Below are 18,476 nucleotides of genomic sequence, written 5' to 3' on the forward strand. Positions count from 1 at the left end.
ATTGAAGGCAGATGCCTCAGGGATAGTTGTAAACTGGAAATTCAGAAAGAGCAAAATGAAGAAGGAGCCTTGTTCCACTGAAATATGTGTCTTAATTTTCTTCTGTTACTCATTCACAGCATAAAGCACTACTGGAGACAAGATAGAGTAGTTTCATTCTGGCATCCATAGCAACAGATGCAGGGCTACTCTACTTATGAGTTTAAGATGATCTGAATACACACTTCAATATCTCTGGAACATATTTCCAAAGAACATTGCAAATTATTTAAATACCCTAATTAAGCATAACTGAAAGAAGGCTGATTACTCAGCTATAATTCCATTTTAAGGTGCTAGGAACTGAAGAATTCTCAAGGGAATAACAGTCTTACAGCAGAACTTTAATACTATTAATTAAACTCAGTCTGAATCAAAGTATTTTTTTTTAATTTTCTCCGAATTCACACCACTATATTACAGTTATTTGGCAAACTTAAGTGAATGCCTATTGTGCAGAAAAGAGGACTTCTGTATGACATGATTTCAAATTGTGCACAATATCACACATAAAATCTGTTTTCTTTGGAAACACAGCAAACAAAACGGAATACTCCACACGCATACCTGGCAATATGTAGGTGGACTCTACATTTGGGTACTTAGTCTATCAAAATCTAAAAAAGCCTAGCATGTATGATGGAGATAATAATTATATGTAACATTTTTCAGCACTGCAATTAAATATAAATGCAGAAAAACCCAGCATTCAAAGTTTAAACAGCATGCAGGTAGAAGAAGTGTGTCATTCTCAGCCCAGGCCCCCACCACAATAATTATCTAGTTAGAGCCTTGTGCCATAGTGCCACACTGTGATGATGATGGTGGTTGTGGTAGCGGGAGTCTTTTATGCAGCATGGGTCTATTTTCTTTACTGGAAACCAATTAGCTTCTGATGACATGCTGAATTATAAGCACACTTTACGCTAGATCGTGTGTGTGTTGGGGGGGGGGGGGGGTCAGCCGAGAAGACCTTGACATTTACGAAATAAACTGTATTTAGCTCGCTGCAAACACAGAAGTGCAAATTATTGCCAGTCCTTCAGTAGTGGCTGGCAGGCGGGTGGCGCTGCTGCTGCTCCTCGGAAGGTGACTGTACTACATCTTGCTGTCCCACATTTCCTCTAGTTCCCCCTGCATCGTACAGCAGTTGTGCCCACTACTCCAACAACCGCGCCTCACTCGCCGTTGTCATGCTAGCCCACCCCAAAAGCTGTATATAGTTCGTAGCATTGTTTGCAAGCAGTAGAACCAATTGGTACAAGTACGCTGTGCTTGTAACAGGATGTGGTTTGGCAATTCAGCAGCTTAGGACGCATAACAGCAGCAGATGTAAAAGTGATCATTCTGCAGACAGCCCTGCGTGATCTATGTGGACTTAAAATCAAATATTTGCATGACATATCCTCTGTTATAAAACGTTAACTTTCGTGGGACGTTCGTGCTGTCCTTACACAGATAGCGGTATTCAAACGTGTTTTTACCAGCATAAGAAACTCCTAATTTTGATGTGAAAGTGTGGGGAGCACTACCGTTAAATTTACTTATTTTCTGGAAAGTGAGACTACGGCATAACACATCAAAGGGAACAGGTAAGCAAGCATAGCTTGACGAGTGTCAAGTTCCCTTTTCTCGGGTAAAGCAGTGCTTGCAAATCAGCATTTTAAGTGTCCGGTTGGCAGCAAACAACTTTCTGAATTTGTTCACACTGATTTGGAGTTGATATAAATAACTTAAATGACAGACAGATGTTACTGAGTATTGTGCAGTGACTCTACTGTGAGGAAGCGGTCTCTTGTGCAGCACGAGTCACAGGAAACGGTTTTCAAAGGTAACGGTGGTGGAACATCATAAAACGGTCTTCTTGTTTGTCCGGAGTCATGGTATAAGGTTTGTGGCGCAACTGTAGTTTATCACACTTGTGTAACTGAATTGTGTCAATATGCTTATTAAAACTATTTTACCAGATACAGACCGTACTTCACGGTATGCTAGTGCGTACAAACGCTATTTTCTGTATTAGTTTTACTTCCCTTACTATCCTAACTTCCTTGCTTACTGTAACCAGAAAGTGTTGTTGTTATTGTGCGTTAGGGGGCGAGCCGCTAACCCCCACTTAAAAAAGTTTTATCAGAAAGTTATCAGCTCAGATAGCGTAGCAGTGAATGAATAATTGACAAGGTTTTGAGTTTAAGGTAAAGCATGTGGTACACTTCTCACTGTAAAAATGATTGCCGTTATTATTTGGAGTTTATTTTCCGTTGAGTTTTCAGCAGCTTGCTGCATTCATATTGTATTATTTGGCTTCTAAAGAATACTGACCACCAACCACCACCACCTTGTTGCTCGTCTGTGGCGAATGTGTGTGTGTGTGTGTGTGTGTGTGTGTGTGTGTGTGTGTGTGCTTGTTGGGTGCTGCATGAATTCCTGTTTCATATTTGTGAGAATGGCTCGCATGGAAAACAGAAGAGTTCACCTCCATTCATAGCCAGGTTCACATAGGTTCATAGATAGGTACTAGGCTATTGGCCAAAAAGGTACCCTGGCTTTCGCCACCCAAGAAAATTATTTTCCTGTGCCCCTGTCGAGCGGAGCCACAGAGGTGATTCCGCAGGGTGAATTTCCCATTTCCCATCCAATCATCAAGATTTTTTTTGAAGAGTGCTAATGAGGAGCTTTGTTTGATATAGATAGGTAGTTTGTTCCAGAGTATGGGAAGTCTCTGGGACAGGAATCTATCCCTCCAGCATGTTCTGTTTATTGTGGTGACAAGGTTTAGGTCCCTAGAGTGTGTAGCTGGGAGGGACTGGGATTTCTTTAAGTGGAGCATGTCCAACAGCTCTGGGTTTGACATAGCTTTGTATGTTAGGCAGAGATTGCCTCTGAGTAGGTGATATGCGACAGAGTAAAGCTGGAGTTTTTTGAGACAGTCTGCATAGGGCATCTGTTTGAGGCTGGTAATCCTCTTTGTGAGGTATTTCTGCGGCCTTTCCATTTGTTGTAGATGGCTTGTGAGGTACATACCAAAAGGGGTGTTGTACTCTATAATGGGTCTAATGAGTAAAGAGTAGAGGGGAACAATGACCTCTTTTTTCCTGGATGAGAAACCTTTTGTGATGAGGTGTGCCATGTAGAAGGATTTCCTGACTACTGTTGCGATGTGATTATCAAAGGAGAGACTACTGTCCACCTGTGTCCCAAGGTCTCATATCACACTTTCGGTGTTAACTAGACTACCACCTATGTAGTAGCTCATGGGTACAGAGTTTTTAACAAAGGGGATGACAATGCACTTTTTGGCATTGAGCTTGAGGCCATGGCTTTGACACCAGGCATCTGTCTCAGTGAGGTCCTTTTGTAGGATGTCCACATCGTTAGGAATTTCGATTATGACTCCTAGTTTGCAGTCATCTGCGAACTTCGTTAGCCAAAGACCTTCTGTGTTAGCCTGTACTTCAGAAAAGTAGATACCAAACAGGAGAGGACCCAGGACTGAAACCTGTGGTAATCCACTTGTCACTGGTCTGAAGTTGGATTTGGAGTATACTACTTTCACAGTGTGGGTTCTATCAGTAAGCCACTTGGCAACCCATCTTGTGACATAGGGATTTATACCTAGTTTAGTGAGTTTAGCTATAATTCCAGAGTGGTGCTGTTTATTTCTGTAGCTTCACAGTCCCAGTTCACTGCCAGAGGTAATCATTGCTCTATGTAGCACCTGTAAGTTGTATCGCATATGCTTCATAAGGGTGCAAAAAAACACGAATGTGAAGAGTTCCAGCTGCATGGGAAACACCAGCATTGATTTTTCTGTTATCAGTTTGCATAACTTTTGAATTCAGATCTTGATTTTCTAGTCAAATTGAACAAAAAAAGTTGAGCAGTATAGCATGAAGTCACTATCAACAGCTTGCTAGGTTACAGTCACAATACTGCTTTTAAAAGTGTTGTGTAAAATTCTGATTTTTAAAATGTGGTTTGTATAAACCTCAGAGTGAAGCTTCAAGTGGATTGATTACGAAAAATGTTTTCTTTGGTTTGGCAAATGTTATTCAGTGTGTCTGTATTCTGTTTTGTGCTCTAATGTCATTAGGCTCTGAATAGGCAGTATTACTGAAATGCTGAAATATTTCAGAAGTCATATCTTTTGCTACTATGTTTTTTTTTTTCAGAAGGAAACCTTTCTTCTCACCTTCTCATTTTAGATCTGCACCTTTTTATGATGGTGGTAGTTTTTGTGTGTTGCATGCCAAATATCTTTCCTACAGACCAAACTGCACAGCATAGTGAGTAAAAAATACTGATGGAACTAATCAGAATACAAGTAAACTCTCAGTTAAACTGCACCCATGGGGATTGTTAGATGCTGGATAACTGTAATTTCTGGTTGCTTGAGAGTTAGTGTTAAAAATAGGCCTGACTAATACTGTACCCGATACTATTTGGTTTGACTTGTTCTTAGGTTGGGGAGTGAGGGAATTTATTCCTGTCTTCCTTGTTAAAGCACTAAAGCTCTAAAAACACACGTTTTTGTGGGGTGGGGTGGACAGAAATTGTAACACATGAAAATTACACTGTAGTTCTTCGATTTTTTTTTTCTGGTTGCTTGAGTTCAGATTAACTGAGCGTTTACTGTACTTATTTCTTGCTTCTCTTTCTGCGCCTTTGAAGACCTCAGTTTTGAATGTTGTGACACAGTTGTAATTTCTGCCTAAATGAGGTAGGGAGTCTGAAACAAATCATTGTGTTCAAGAAGTAGAAGCAGAAAGTGCAGAGTCTTACAAAGGTATTTGAAATCCTACAGAATAGTGATGTTTCTAGTTTTCCTTCCTGCATATTGTTTTAGATATACAAGTTAAGCATAGCTCTCAACTCTTAACACAAGAAATCTGGAGAAAGCATGACATAATGGGGGGGGGGGGGCAAAGGCCTAGGGACAACTTTAAATATTGTTCTTATAAACTTGGAAAGTTGCTGGATCAATGGGATTTGTATTAGTATGCATTTTCTGAAGAATACCAAAATGTCTTTTGGCTTTTCCCGGTTGCATTTCTGAAGGATATGAAGTTAAAATAATGATATGCTTTTGTGTTTCATTGACTTTAATCCTCAGGTAATCCAACCGATTTGTGAGAAAACCACAGATTTTATGAGGACCAGACCATAAATATGTAGCAAAAATGTGGACATTCTGCAAAAATCTGGACAGTTGAGAGGTATTAAGTGCCCTTCAAAAATCCCTTTTAAGGCTTTGTGCAGAAGTGAGACCACACTGTGTAGTTAAATTTTAAACATGAAATTGACAGATGCTTATCACACAGCTCCAGGAATTTTAGTATTAAACTTAAGTCTGTAAGTCTGATAGGTAAGCTAGAAACATCTTTCTGAAAATAAATTAATGTTATCTCTGAAAATAAAAACAGGTTGACAGAGGAAGTGTAAGAAGCTTTACAGTCAGGATACTGTTAATGGCAGCTTCTTAACAGAACTTAAATTAGCTGCCATGTTTCATTTTTTAACAAGACCCAAATGAATTACTAAATTAAAATAAATTAATTGATTAATAAACAAATAAATAAATAAAAATGTTGTACACCACACAAAACAAAATTTCCTAGTCGTGGCATCATTAATACGATTCCTTTCACAGAGTTGGCTTTGCTTGCACTTATTCAACAGGCATTAGTAGCTTTACAGATACTATACTTGATTTTAGCCAAAAGGCAGAGAAGAAGCAATAGTGTTAGTGAATATAGTACTCCAAGGCTGTTATTGCATGTACAAGGCTGTTTCAGAGAAGATTTTGAAAACCTGCAACTTCTGGTTACAGTACAGAATAAGTTGTCTATGTGTTTGCCAAAATGCTGAATAACAAGGTTTGGAGTACATGTTATTGGGTGTATGTAGCTAATTTGCTTAAATGTGGTTTAAAAATGCTGTTTAAGTACAGTCATCTGTACAACTGAGCAGCTTCATTGATTAACCACAACACTAATGCACGACAGGAGAGTGGTTCCTACAAAAAAAAAACTCATCATTAATTAAAGTATCAATCTTTTTCTTTGTGAATCTGTTTTTTATGACATTGTAGTACTTCATTCCTTGCATAATACTGGATTAAGGCAAGGCTGGCCTATATTTAGGCACTCAGGCTTTTGCCCCTCTGACCATACAAAGCATGCAAGGAATAAATCCATCACATCTGGTCATGCATTATGTTGTGCAAGAAACACTAATATTATATCTCTAAATTATGTCTTTTGATAATCAATTTTGATTTAAAATATTGTACAGTCAATGTAGTTGTGCACTTAGATGGCCACTAGTCTATGAATTGAGGGGATGCGGTGTCTTGAATTATAGTTTGTCACATACCTTTCAGTAGGTGTGTGTGTGTGTGTGTGTGTGTGTGTGTGTGTGTGTGTGTGTGTGTGTGTGTGTGCGTGTGTGTTTGCGTGTGTGTGTTTGCATGTGAAAAATTGTCTTAGAGGGAGGAGCTGGACAACTCTGACTTAGGCCATTGCCTGCTTCATTCGTACCAGATAAAGTACAATAAACATACATTTTTATTTATTTTTTAAGCTGTAATGCTTTATTTGGCATAGATACCACTAAAGTTTTAAAATGACTGCAGTAGTAGAATGAATGGGTAGCATTCGGATTTTGTAGTATTCTTGTGATACAGCTGTGAATCTTACAAGCAATATCCAAATATTGCACTTTTTATTTATGGTTCATATCCTGGGAGCTTCAGAAATTTAACCTTTCAAAAGTTTGAAAAGCACACAAACCTAGTTCTGTTGCCAAACCTGTGAAAAGGATCTGACCAAGAGCATCACTAGGTGCATTAGCTTTTTTTCTGTAGTTATTTCAGTAAAGAAACAAAACAAAAACAAACAAACAAAAAAAAAACACTTTTTATACATAGTTCCTCCCTTAGTGTCTTGCAGTATCATGCAGTACTGATAACGTGTTGTCCTTAGACCTGAATGGAGACACACATAAGCACAAATATTTACATGTACTTAACGCACACAGAACATGCTAACATACTTCTGTGTCCACACACATGCAGACATGCACATAAACACAGTCCCAGGCATCGGTGATACTGCTCCTACAGTCGATTTCTTTTCTGACATTTTGTAGCTAAACAGCTTAAATCCACAGAGTCACTTTCCAGTCTGTTGATTTTATTCTTTTAGCGTATATGCTGATGTTTCTTTTGCCACTGGCTGATATTTCTACATGTTGTTCTAGTGTGCCACATCACAGGGATAACATCCCACCATCCTCACCTCCTGTGGTGCCACAACTCAGTGGCTGACAGGCTTTTATGTGGATCTGTTTTCTGCAGCTAGTCAGCCCCCTGCTTTCATAACCCCCCCATCCAGACACATTGAATAAAGCAATGTTGAGTTTTCTGTGCTTGACTCTGGCACTGCTGCACACATGAAGCTGATGCAGAAATTAGTATGCATTGAAAGGCACAAGATTTCAAGTGGATGTAAACATGAATGAACTTATACAGTCAGTCTCATTGCTTTTGAAACTGTCAAACCAGTCATTGCAGCCCTGAAAAGAACTGACAGCATAAGAAAGTAATTGAAGCATGGGTTGTTTATCAAGTTACATAAGATTTAAGGTATATGAGTAATATTGTACAAATGAAACGGAGAAGCAGGATAGTTGTGCTTTAAGGCAGTGATCTATTTCTGGGTTGTATTCTGTGTATGTGTCTTTGATTCTCAAATATTTCACATGTGTAGTATGAAATTGAGCAGTTCACCTTTGTAATCATTTTATGTAACTGGTTCTTTCTTATATCATTTGCAGTCTTTTTACATGTTTAACAGTTTTGAAGAATGTGAACACAATTACAGTCGAGGTGTTATGCATTTTCACTGTTAACACAATAAAATTCTCTTCCATTTATTTAACTTGCACATGTGTATCTTAATTGCTGGATCAGTTACTGAGCTACAATCACAAGAGTAAAAAATTCCACTTTTAAAACCCTCGGTCCTGTGAAGTGCAATGGGGTTAAGTGTTGTACTCTAGTGAAGGCATATTTTTGTGTGTTTATATGTGTAAACACACACAAACATATACGTGTGTGTGTGTGTGTGTGTGTGTGTGTGTGTGTGTACACAAATACATACATGGGTCTACTTGACATTACCGAAATGTCAGTAGACCGCCTTTCACATTACGGAGACAAAAAAGTCAAAGTGTCATTTAACTGAAACTTTACTTTACCGATGTTCATATGTCTGAACATGTAAAAAGACGATACTCTGAGCTGAACGGAACAGGAAATCTGCTCATTTCTGCTCTGTATTGCGATCTCAGAGTAGGTATATGTTAGTTGCAGGGGGTTTGGGAAGTCGGGGGGGGGGGGCTGCCAAAACATAAAGTTATTAATTTATTTTATTTATTTATTTTTTTAAGTTTCTGTTTTGTAATGAATATTCATGTTGGTGCTATAGCTACTGTCATGAATATTCGGATGTTTTAGATTTGCTGTTATTGGTTGTTGGGCAGGGTCTGGTTGTGGTTAGGTACGTTGGTTGGATTTAATAAGGGTAGTTTACCATTGCTATAGTGTTGAAGATGAGTGTAGTGTTTTCTGTAAGTCATACTCTATATTTAAAATCTTTTTTTTGTTTGTAGTGGGAGGATTTAACATTGTCGGGTAATATATGTTGGAAATGTGTTACTGGTTTCTGTATTGTTTTGTAGTTGAGGTCGGTCGATGTTTTGTAATTTTGGTTATGTGATAGTCGGGTTTGTAGTACATTTAAATTGTTGAAGAACTGAAAATCGTATTGCAAAACACTGATCATGTATATCAACACACATAAAACATCGAAACCTAACAGATTGAAAGAGGCACAAATTGAGCTCTTCTGAATTGTTAACCCTACCACTAACTCTAGCCATACTTCATTGGAATAGTGGTAGTTTTACAGGAAGGGTTTTTTTAATGTCAGGTGTAGGGGTGGGGTTGAGGTTAGAGGCAAGGTTAGTATTAGCTGGTATTAGTAAGACAGAACGTGTGGGGGGGGGTGAACCCTAACCCACAGTGTGGCTACAGTATAATGAGATGACTTTTGAGCTAGTTTGAATTTAAACAAGTATGACTGGGAATTTACAACTTGATTAAGTGGCCATTGACCACTAATAGGGATGCCATTTATTACTAAGCGCAACACAAAAAGCAGAAAACGAACGGGAAAGAATTGAATACTCAAAATGGTATGAAATCAACAATGCTTTAATATTTTTATTAAAATCTAGATAGCCCTTCTAAAATTAAAAACATGTTTTCATGGATCTCCTGAGGGAGACATTATGGCACTTATCAAAAGAAAGGATGCCAAACTAATGAGTTCCTCAGGAGAAGAGCCTGATGTGAAAAAGACAGCCCAGTTGTCTTAAATAGCATCCTGCAAAATTATGGATGACACCTTGAGAGCCAATAGAAGAAGATGAAGTGTAAGGTAGTTTATCTCAGAGAGTTAAGATTATAAGCTGTTAATGAGCTTCATCCTGTACTGCTGTGTAGGATTCCATCAGCTGCCACTTGAAATCTGTGCGAGTCTGAGCAAGTTTCTTAATCAGACAGTGCCGTTGAGTTGTCTGGAAAAAGTTACTTGTAGTCATTTGGCTTACGTGGTTAGCAAATAAAAACAACTAAAATGAAGTGGCTGATGGAAGCCCTTTCAGATAAGCAGGAGTCATATTGTGGAGGTATTATTGGGCCCATCCATTGGTGGCTAATAAGAAATTTACAACAAATTTATAAATAAACAATAAATTAAGATCCAGTGGTGAAATAAACTTGGCTACTAATTTAAAAGACAATAGTAAGGGTCTTTTTAAACATCAGTGTAGCTATGGTCTTGATGCTATATCATGAAAACCTATTCACCTATAGACTGGGAAATTTGCTCCACCACTACTGCACAAGTACAGAGGACCCTGAACTTTGTCAATACAAATGTCCTGGAACAGTCAATCAGAGTACCCACTAGAGGGAATAACATCTTGGATCTTGCACCTAGTGAAGCATCTTGCACTGTAACTTGCATATCTTCTTCATCACTTTCTAGGTTTGACTATAAAGCAGTCTCCTTTAAAATAAAATTGAAACTAAAGATGTTCATCATATTGATCAATACTGCAATAGCCTTAGCAATATGGGTTATATTCTGCCAAGGATATAACATTTGGTCAGCTTCCATAGCTTCATGGCACCTTCCACATACCCAAATTGTCAAGCAGCTTGAGATGAGCTGACTAAAAGACGAGTTTGGCTGCAAAGCCCTTAAGAACTTTGCTGTCACTGAAGAGTACGCTCCTTTGAGGCTTTCAGTGATTGATGTTTGGCTTGTGCATTCCTTTGCTGGGCAGAGAAGTTCCCTTTGTGGGAAAAAGAAATTTCCATTTTCTTACTTTTGTTGATGTTTTATTACTTTTCCCGTTGGGAACCTTACTTTAAAGTTAGGAGTATTTTGTTTTAACAGACTGTCTTGAGACTGTGTCATACTTTTAAATGGACCACTCTTTTTTTTCTTGTCAGTTTAAAAGCAGTGAATAACTGAAACTTTTTTTTTCATGGAGAAATTGTGTTTATTTTTCTTTTGTGGAGTTGGCATAGTGTTTTAAATTTAGCTAAAATAGATACTCAGGTCTAAGACAATCACAAGACATTTTTTAATTATGTTTATACTCTCAAAAGCACAATGCAGCATTGCACTGAGCTGATTATGAACAATGTTTCTTACACTGAGGCTGAAGATATGGTAACCATTTGAAATGTCAGGACCTGTTAGAGCAAGTCCCAAAATACAGAGATGGAATGGCCCAAAGTACAGACTTGGATATACTAACTCCAAGATGCTGTTTTGTAGAATATTCTATTTTCTGTGAGGTATAGTGATCTCGGAGTTGGTATATATCAGTTTAAGGTGTATGGATGGCTTGCCCCCACGTGAAGGGTTGCAAGGAGACTTCCCCCTGAAAAAAGAAGTTTAAGGGAGAAAAGCAATTTTTGAGATTTGTTCTTCTCCTGTATTTTCTGTCTTTTTTTTCAGCTTGTTGGAGCTTGGTATTTTGAGTGCCAACATCTCAGTAAGGAACCTGAAGACATAGTGAACCTGCTGGTAAATTTAGCTGTAACTTTGCACTGCTCTCTCCAAACTGGCTCACCTCCAGCTATTATTCAATGCAAAGTCCTAAATGTACTATCAAGAGCTAGAAATACTGCATTGATCGGACCTGAAAATATCCCTGAGTGGATCTTTAATAGCATGATGCATGATTTAGCCACACCCCTAACAACACTGTTCAGTCTCAGCTTCCTTAAAGATTTTGTACCAAGCAAATGGAGAACAGCTGTAGTCATTCTCCTGCATAAAGGAAGACCTTCCACAGACCCAGGCAGTTACAGACCCTTCAGTCTGACCAGCCTCATATTCAAAGCCATGGAAAGACTTATCATGGACGTAATCAATCAGGACATGGAACCTCCATACACTAAACCCATCTCAGTCTTAATTCATCAAGGGTAGGTCATGCTAATTCAGTCTGGTGGATTTTTCTGAAACGGACACCAAAGCAATGAATGAAGGCAGAATGGTACATATTGCATACCTGTACCTGAACAAAGCTTTTGACACAATTCCCAACTTAGGCATACTACAAAAGCTAAATAAACTGGGAATCAGCTCCCCCCCCCCCCATGTCACCTGCTGGATTGCCAACTTGCTCACAGATAGGATGCAGGTATTCAAAATATGGGAAGTATCTCCACAAAGAGACCAGTCACCAGTGGAGTCCCCCAGGGTTCTGTGCTGGGACCTGTCCTGCTTGGCATCCACTTTTCTAAAGTAAAAGCCAATATCAAAGGGCACTGACTGATTACATTTACAGATGACTGCAAGCTAGGAACAGTCATTGAATCCCCAATTGACTTAGCCGTCCTACAGGAAGGGTTGTCCCAAATAAATAACTGATGCCAAAATCATGGACTGAAACTAAATGTCAAAACATGCATTATTGTATCCTTTGAGAAGTTATCTATCCCAGAGAACTACCACATTAATAATACTCCCCTAAGAGTTGAGCCAGCTGTTCAGGATTTGGGAAATCATGTGGACAGTGACCTAATATTTGACTAACATGTGCCATTGTTGCAAGAGAGTCTTTCTGTATTGCACAGCTTATAAACAAAGGGATTGTGTCTAGATCTAGGGATGTCATTGTACCCTTTTACTTAGCTGTCATTAGACTAATCATTGAGTATCTGTCCAGACACATGAAACAACTGGAACAGCCACAGAGTTACCTTACTAAAAGGATAAAAAGGATAAAATGCCTAAACAACATGTCCTACACGGACTAAATCAAATCCCTTTAACTGTACTCAGTATTGTGCACACTGCCAAGAGTTGACCTGTGTCTAGCATACAGGTCATCCTCTGACCCAGTACCGATGAATTTACTGCACATCATCAAGTCAAATGGCAACAGAAATACTCAGTCTAGGGCTCTAAACTTCTTCTGCAGTATCAACAGAATGGTTTGGGGGGACAGGTATATTTCGCAGAGTATACCACTGCTCAGGAACAGACTCCTCATCCACATAAAGCAAAGTTCATCTGTGTCCATATTCAAGCACAACTCGGATCTATGTTTGAAAACAGAAAATTTACCCCCAGGGCTGTCACCTGTACTACTGATTATCAGAGACAGCTCCTAAGTGTTTTACTCCATGCACGAGTCCTCTCAAATTATCTCTGGTATGATCCAGTTAATTTATAATTTCCACTCTTGGGAAGGTTAAGGCCAATATGTAACTAAATGGGATAGGTTAATTCGAGGACAAAAATGGAAATTAGCTAGACTTAAAATATTCCACAAGGGCAGCCAGTCTTGTACTTATCAGTGAACCTATAACACTAACAGTTGGTCCTAACTGAATCCCCAGTTGATCTAGTACTTACCTATGAACCTATAAAACTAAAAAGTGTCCCTAATTACATTACAGAACCTGAATATTTGATAAACCTGTTTGCTGAAGACTTCTTTAATAGTCTATTGGTTAGCAGTTCAATAATTTTTAATTTCCCAGTGGTAACTGGGAACTGTCCTCTTTTGCAGGATGACCACATAATGTCATCTTTGGCAAATATTAAAATGAACTTATCAGCTGGACCTGATGGTCTGAATGGAAATTTCTCATGAGGAATACCTAAGAACTTGTATCCCTGTTTAGTACACCTGTTCCAGAAACACTCTTACTGATAGCTTTGTGCTAGACATATGGAAGGAGACAATTTTTATTCCAATTTGAAAAAGTAATTCAAGCTACACTAGTAATAATAATAGGCCTATTAACCTCACCTAGATTTGGGGGGGAAGTGCTTTGAGCGAGCAATGAATTTATTATTCAAACATATGTTCAGATTTAGTGATGATATTTTTCCAGAAGTTTTATCACTGGAAGATCAAGTTTCTCTAATTGGGTTCACTTTTATGACTGTGTAATGAATTCATTGGAATTCATTGGCTGTAGATCTGTCATATTTAGGTCTTGACAAAGCCTTTGATTCAGTTCTCCATGCAGTTTTTACTGATATTTGGAAAAAGTCAAATATGAATGTTTGTGTATTAAGATAGTTAATAAATTGTTTTCATTAGGAATAAATGCTTTAGATGTATGACTGTTTGGAGGGGTATACCACAGGGCTCAGTACTGGGATCCTTATTATTTGATCAATTAATATGTGATTGTCTAACTTCAGATTTATTATAGCTAAGTAAATTTGCTGATGATTTAAAAGTTGGCAGTATTGTTATTAACTCAGTAGATCACTGTCATCTTGAAAAATATCTTGATTAACTGAGTGGATGCAGTTGAAGGGGATTCGCTTTAGTTATAAATGTACTGCTCTGCACTTTGGGGCCAGTAACCATTATTCTTCTTATGCTTTAGATAACTTTGCTCTTCATCTAACAGTTTAAGGAATTGGGCATTACAGCGAATTCTTCCCTGACATTTGATATACACATCAATAATGTTAGGAAGTGGCATAGTGTTATCAAAAATATTCTGTGTAGTCTCTCTACGAGAGACAGACGTGTTATAGTTAAGCTATAGTCAGCTAGAATGTGTCCAGTTGTAGAATATGGTGGTACCTTTTGCATCTTGGGAATTTTGCAGTTCAAAAAACTTGAGCTTGTACACAAAGCATTTACAAGTCAGGTACCTGGATTTAATTCTGGTTTACAAATGTTTAAGTGACTGTATCTTGACTGCTATGTTTGGTATTTTTGTTTGGGCCATAACTCTTAAACTAGGAACAAAACTATTTTGTAAAACATAAGGACTCTTCACTATAGAGCTGGTAAGCTATGGAGCTCATTGCCTAAATTTATCAAATGCAGTAATGATCTGTCGATATTCCAGACACTTTGATCTATGGTTTAAAGATAATTTTCATGCTTCTTGGACAAAAAATAACTTTTAAATAGCCTGTATAGGCCCTGAGTTTGGAAATTATTTCATTGAGTCATTGAACTTCATTAGAACAGTGTATGCCAGTACCAAAACCTTATGTGTTATTGCTATATGCCACAAGTTGTAAGTGCAGGTGCTGCAGCACATGTGTAATATAGTTATAATAGGAAACAGTCATCAACAGACTAACTGTACAGAGTTGCACCATCTGAAGGCAGACAGTCCAGGTATTATGCATTGTTATAACCTAGTTGGAGCAAGTTCAGTACATGACCACTTTAGTGAGGCCCTGTATGGTATTTTTTAATTCATTTATTAACCAAGTAAGTCCACTGGCCACAGGTGTCCCATTTAATGGCGACCAAGGAACACTGTCTTGTTAAGTGACTTGCTCAGAGTGGAACAATAGGCAAAAGGATATGGAAGAATCAAACCCTGCAGCCTGAACTACAGAAAGCAGCTCATTAACATCTCAGGGCCTTAATCCCTGCAGTAACTGATGAATCCTGGCAATGCTCATTAAAATGACAACAATATGATTTAACTTCAGCTGACACCTTATCCTTTAATGTCACATGATCATTATGGGCATTCCTATAAAAAAGGATAACATTTTCCCAATAATGAATTGTAATGGAATGCAGTAGAACTCTGGAGGCCCTAAAAGTCAAATGTATTATCACTTCTCCCATCTTGACAGGACTACGCCTGGACTGGTTATCTCACAGGCAAGACAGGATGGCATCCACCATACCTTAAAGTATCTTGATATTTTTCTGTTCTTGTCTGAGATGAGGTATAACTGGGTATCATCTCTTTAGGATTGTTATCTCTTTAATAAATTCTCTCAATGGAAGTATACATTATGGCTACAAGAGTGAACTCTCTATAACTCTGCACTGAAAGGGGTAGTTAGAAGGAGAATTTAATGTACCAGCCTCCCCATGTGTGTCCTGAGAGTTAAGACGTAAACTGATTGATAACTATTAAAGAAAAAACAGATACGAACATAGGTGTACCAGCAGGATTACATGATCAATGATGTTAGATACAGCTGAGAGATTAAAATGACCAGCATTCAATAACATCATTGATTCCTTGCCACAAAGCGGTCAGTAAAAAAACAAATGAAGGCTGTCTCTTTGTTGTGAAAAATCCTAAATCTTGGCTAACAAGGATCCACAAGATCACAAGTTATTGAAAAAGGTTTCAGATAGCACTAATAGTCTTCCTGGGAGTTTTGCTTACAGAATAAAGGTTTGAACTCATTTGAAAGTTTTCCAGTCTGAAAGTGTCCATATGTTATATTTTAAGGAGTGATTTCACCTTCATTGAAGCTAGAAATTCTTAACAGAAGATCTAATAATCTAGAAAATGATTAACTCTAGATATCCAGGCAAGGAAGAACAACCATGCTATATTCCACATTCTGAATGAGGTACATAAAATTAGACTCTTGACCTAAAGGCAGCTGATATACTGAAATGGAATCACCTCATTTCTTTGGGACCCATTTCATTGAGACCCAGTTAATCAACATATATTTATCGGGGTTGGGTATCATTTATTAAGCTTCAGATCAGAGGGGACTCATTTTAAACATTTGCAGAATTGTCATAGAGCTATATTTATTTATTTGCTTTTGATACTAGGAAGGTCCGTTTGTGAACTGAAATGCCCATTTTCAGTGGATACCTGGGGAGAAAAGCTCCCTACAGCAAAAGGGGAGCAATCAGTTTTATATACTACTGATTATTCTTGATTTCTGTGGTTGTACAACCTTGGAGGTAGTGTATATAAGTAGCAGGATGTTTGCGGATGCAGACCCACCACGATGAGTGAAATATGGAGGAGTTTTGCTCCCTGCAAAGAACATAATACTGTTTTTGTTTTTATTAGTGTTCATCTTATTTAAGTATATGACAGCTTTTCTTGTTGTGAAGTAACAGTCAACATATGTTATTTTGGAATGTTGGGGAGGCAGGTCATATGTTGAGTTAGATCATGTGATGGTTTTGTTTCTTTGAAGTGGAAAATGTTACTTGTTACCATGGTGGGAAGGTTTATACCTGGTGAGACTCATAGCAGTGCCACTCAGGAGACATCCATTCTACAATATCATTTGTCCCAATATGTGTTCATTGAAAGTTTCACACCTCATCTCTTTATTCTTATATATAAATTCTGCCTCACAGTTAAAAACAGAAAAGCTTCCTGGTTGATCAGATAAGCTGGACTCTGCAATCTTTTTACAGTATAAAAAGATAATATTTACTTAGTGTAAGTTTGCCCATAAGATGGTAAGATATTTTTCAGCAGTATTCCGCTCTTTGTCCCCCTTTTGTAAGGGTGTGGAGATCATGATTGTGTCAGGGCTTGTGTCCTTAAATGGGGAAGGACTGATATGGTGTGGGATACACTGGTCCATAGCGTAGGTGATAACATGGCCCATAGCGTAGGTGATAACATTGTTACAGGCTCGGTTCTGGATCATCTGCATTAAACCCAGTAGGGATCTGACTATGTACCAGAGACCTATAACTACTTGACAATTTTTTGCAGATGTCTTAACATATCCTCGTCTGGCCCATCTCTGGGTTATTCATATGAAAATTTTAAGAGCTAAAAACTACCATGGGAATGTAAGGCTAGGCGTCTTAAGATCCTCACAGACTGATAGCTTGGTAAGTGCCTATGAACCTTTGAACTTATTCATGCATTTAATTAGCTCAAGCTAGAGTGACTAACAGTGAAGAACCCCAGGATGTAGTGGACTGGTAGTGGTTTGACCAGGCGACCACCTGCATTAGCAAGCCAGAATTCACCACACCTAGCTGCACTGTCAGAGGTATAGAGAATGACATTTACAATGGGCAGTTGTGATAAGTATTCTCAACAAACCAGAATCCTTGCATAATTGTAAAAATTTATTAGAGCCCCAACACATTTTTGATCAAAATGCTGAAATCAGTCAGAATTAATCCACCTGGTTGAAACAATACTGCTCTGACACGGAGTTCGGTGAACTCCTGTAGGAATGCCCTCATACTACTCTGTTGTTGGTAATGATGAGGAACCTGTAGTTTGTGCATGCCCTGGTAACATACTCAAAAGAATTGGTATCCCAACTATTAACCAGTACCACTTCAAGGAAGGACTTAAAATACATAGCTTCTTCCTTCCTACAGTCTTGCCCCATATGTGCCTCTGCACAGAGCTGTCAACATCCCATCTCCAAAATGAGGAACATTACCTCTCATAATGTGGAACAAATGGGCAAAATGTGGAACATGTACTAACGGTTTACTAACAACTTCAACTAGGAAGCTCATAAGATGTTTAAAATATGCAAAACTACACTGGTTTTGTTTGGAAAAAAATATCTTTTAATTAATTAATATGATTCACTTCTATTTACCTTGGGTATCAGTTAAAAATATTCCCAAAATTGAATGCGTGACAGACTCTTTCCATGTGGAACATTGAGGAACATGAACTTTTTAAGACCCCAAATGAGGTATGTTCCTCGTAATGAGGTACACTTGAGAGGTATGGCTCTGCATGGTTTAGACACCAGGAGAAACTGTTGCCACTCTGCGTGGGATCAGTTTCCATCAGGCTTATCAAACTTTGCCTCTATTTTGAGAGCAAGGTCTGTTTTCTGCATTAGCTTGAAACACCTGATAGATAAGTAGCTTTGCACCTGCACCACCCTGGTTAAACTGGTACTAATATAGCTATGTGAATGTGTGCCATAATACTCTGTTGCACAAAACTTAATGTACTATTATCACAACTATACTCTCCTCTGTCATTTCCATCTCCCTTATCTTCCTTATGCCTTCTCCCCTCCTTCCTTTCTTTGGGCTTCTCTAACTCCTTTATCTATTCTTCCTATGTCCTAGATCTT

General features: G+C 38.3%; 1 protein-coding gene across 3 annotated transcripts in view; it reads left to right on the plus strand.

Moving 5' to 3' along the window:
* The first annotated feature begins 1,049 nt into the window (after positions 1-1,049).
* The window catches only part of RFTN1 (raftlin, lipid raft linker 1), a 2,439,049-nt gene continuing 2,421,622 nt past the window's right edge, over positions 1,050-18,476 (plus strand). Inside the window, exon 1 of one of the 3 annotated variants that reach the window (XM_044066769.1) lies at positions 1,050-1,631. The gene's annotated coding sequence lies outside the window, so the exon portion shown is untranslated. The other 2 variants (XM_044066767.1, XM_044066768.1) reach the window with 2 other exon arrangements.

This window comes from Protopterus annectens, chromosome 3.part1 (assembly GCF_019279795.1).
Source record: "Protopterus annectens isolate FY-2018-M chromosome 3.part1, PAN1.0, whole genome shotgun sequence".
In the NCBI taxonomy this organism is placed as follows: domain Eukaryota; kingdom Metazoa; phylum Chordata; order Ceratodontiformes; family Protopteridae; genus Protopterus; species Protopterus annectens.